This window comes from Phodopus roborovskii, unplaced genomic scaffold (assembly GCF_943737965.1).
Source record: "Phodopus roborovskii unplaced genomic scaffold, PHOROB, whole genome shotgun sequence".
Lineage (NCBI taxonomy): Eukaryota > Metazoa > Chordata > Mammalia > Rodentia > Cricetidae > Phodopus > Phodopus roborovskii.
The window spans coordinates 9,493,320-9,496,811 of record NW_026125489.1 but is presented as its reverse complement, the minus strand read 5'-3'; positions in this window follow the sequence as shown (position 1 = coordinate 9,496,811).

The following is a 3,492-nucleotide window of genomic DNA, read 5'->3' as shown; positions in this document are numbered from 1 at the left end:
GACCATTTTACCCAAACACAGAAGAATATATCTCAGTACCCCATGGAACTTTCTCAAAAAATGACCACATGCAAGAAAATTAAGATAACACCCTGTGTCCTATATAACCACCACGGATTAAAGCTAAACATCAACAACAACAGAAATCTTACAAGCTCATGGAAACTGAACAACTCTACCTAGTGAAAAATTAACCAAGATAGAAATTTTTTAAAAATTAAATCTTTCTAGAATTGAATGAAAATGAATGCACAACATACCCAAACTTATGGGACACAAAGAGAGCTGTTCTACATGGCAACTTCTTTTTCCTTTGATAGCTTTTTAAATTTAAATTTGAAAGAAGCTTGTTTTACATGTCAATCCCAGTTCCTGCATCCTCCCTCCTCCCCTGTTCCCTCCATCAACCCCCATCCCATCCCCTTTCTGCTCCCCAGGGAGGGTGAGGCTTTCAGTAGGGGAGTCTTTGAAGTCTGTCATATCATTTGGAGCAGGGCCAGGCCTTCCCCCATGTGTCTGGACTGAGAGAGTATCCCTCTATGTGGAATGGGCTCCTAAAGTCCATTTGTATACTAGGGATAAATACTGATCCACTACCAGAGGCCCCATAGACTGCCCAGTCCTCCCAACTAACACCACATTTAGGGAATCTGGATCCATTCAATGCTGGTTTCCCAGCTATCAGACTGGAGTCCATGAGCTCCCCTTTGTTCAGGTTAGCAGATTCTGTGGGTTTCTCCAGCCTGGTCTTGACCAATTTACTCATCACTCCTCTCTCTCTGTAAGTGGATTCCAGGAGTTCAGATCAGTGTTTAGCAGTGGGTGTCTGCTTTTGTTGCTATCAGCTGAAAGACCTAAAAAGTAATGTTAATGATGGACTAACCTAAAAACCAATATCTGTTCCTTGGAATTTGCTAGCTTCCTCTCACAAGGCCCTGAGATAAGAAGAATTCACACTGCCCCTCCTTTCCTGTGAGTCAACAGGTGGTAAATAGGGTCAAGAGATAGCTGTAACTCTGGTTTGCCCAGACAAGATTAATTAGCACACCTGAAGCCCTAAGGTCTGCTGACCCTAATAGCAGACCATCCGGCCTCCAAGGGTCACGTAGTACTCAATGGACAGAGGGTCCCACCCCCTCCCTAAGCTTGTGGGTTTGCCTTTAAAAACACCTGGGCCCAAGGGAGGGGCTTCTCCCTAGCTTGCGTGCTGGAGGAGCCCGTTTGCGCAAACGTTTCCTGTTCATTAAAGCCTCTTGCGTTTTGCAGCAACTGGACTGAACATTGAGTTCTTGGGGTATCGACCGAACCTGGAAGACTCCTCATTCTGAGGGTCTTACCCAGCTACTGGATGAAGGCTCTAGGAGAGCATATAAGGTAGTCGTCAATCTCATTATTGTGGAAGGGCACTAAAGGTAGCCTCTCCGCTATTGCTTAGATTGTTAGTTGGGGTCATCCTTGTAGATCTCTGGACATTTCCCTAGTACCAGATTTCTCTTAAAACCTATAATGGCTCCCTCTATTATGGTATCTCTTTTCTTGCTCTCCTCTATCCTTTCCCTGACTCAGTCTTCCTGCTCCTTCATGCCCACCTCCCCCTCCTCTTCCCAACTCCCTCTCCCCTCACCCAATGCTCCCAGTATACTTGGGAGATCTTGTCCCTTTCCCCTCCTCCAGGGGATGTATGTCTCTCTTACATTCCTCCTTGTTTCCTAGCTTCTCTGCCAGTGTGGATTGTAGGCTGCTGATCCTTTGCTCTATGTCTAAAATCCATATATGAGTGAGTACATACCGTGCTTTTCTTTTTAAGACTGGGATACCTCACTCAGGATGGTTTCTTCTAGTTCTATCCATTTGCCTGAGGATTTCAAAATTCTGTTGTCTTTCTCCGATGAATAGTACTCCATTGTGTAAAGGTACCACATTTTCTCCATCCATTCTTCAGTTGAGGGGTATTTAGGTTGCTTCCAGGTTCTGGCTATTACAAATAATGCTGCTGTGAACATAGTCGAACAGATGTTCTTGTTGTATGAATGTGCATCTTTTGAGTATATGCCTAAGAGTGGAATTACTGGATCTTGTGGTAGACTGATTCCCATTTTCCTGAGGAACCGCCATACTGATTTCCAAAGTGGCTGTACGAGTTTGCACTCCCACCAGCAGTGGAGGAGAGTTCCCCTTTCTCCACATCCTCTCTAGCATAAACTGTCTTGGGTGTTTTTGATTTTAGCCGTTCTGACAGGTGTAAGATGGTATCTCAGAGTGATTTGATTTGCATTTCCCTGATGACTATACTATGGATGTTGAGCACTTTCTTAAGTGTCTTTCAGCCATTCTAGATTCCTCTACTGAAAATTCTCTATCTAGTTATATATCACACTTTTTTTAATGGATTATTTGGTGTATTGGTAACTAGCTTCTTGAGTTCTTTGTATATTTTGGAGATCAGCCCTCTGTCAGATGTGGGGTTGGTAAAGATCTTTTCCCAGTCTGTGGGCTGCTGTTTTGTCTTGTTGACTGTGTCCTTTGCCTTACAGAAGCTTTTCAATTTCAGGAGGTCCCATTTATTAATTGTTGATCTCAGTGTCTGTGCTACTGGAGTTATGTTCAGGAAGTGGTCTCCTGTACCAATTAGTTCAAGGGCACCTCCTACTTTCTCTTCTAAGAGGTTCAGTGCCTACATTAAAAAAAAAAATGTAGTGATCTCATACTAGCAACTTAACAGACACCTGAAAACCCCCAAAAGCAATGGTTTTCAAGCTGTGAGTTGCGACCCCTTTTTGGGGTCCAATGACATTTTCACAGTTACAAAGTGGCAATGAAAATAATTTACTGGTTGAGGGTCACCACAGGATGAAGGACTGGATTAAAGGGTCACAGCTTTAGGATGGTTGAGAACCACTGCTTTAGAACAAAAAAAGAAGAAATCATTCCCCAAAAGTAGTACATGGGAAGAAATAATTAAACTCAGGGAGGACTGAATCAATAAAATAGAAACAACAAAAATAATACAAAAAATAAATGAAGCAAAAAGTTGGTTCTTTGAGAATATGATCAAGGTTGAGAAACCATTATGTAAAATAACTAAAAGACGGAAGAGAAGATCCTAATGAACAAAATTAGGAATACCAAGGGGGGGGGGACATAACAACAGATGCCAAGGAAATCTAGATTATCATGAGGACATAATTAAAAACCTTTACTCCATAAAGTTGGAAAAATCTAAAAGAAATAGACAAGTTTCTGATACATACCACTCACCAACTTAGATGAAGATCAGACAGGCAAGGTAAACAGACCTATAACCTTAGTGAAACAGAAGCAGTTATTAAAAGCCTCCCACATGTGTACTGATGAACACTTTCAGCAAAGTGATAGAACACAAAATTAACTCACAAAAACCAGTAACCCTCCTATATACAAATGATAGATGGACAAGAAATCAGGGAAACAACACCTTTCACAATACTCTCAAATGATATACCTTGGTCCATC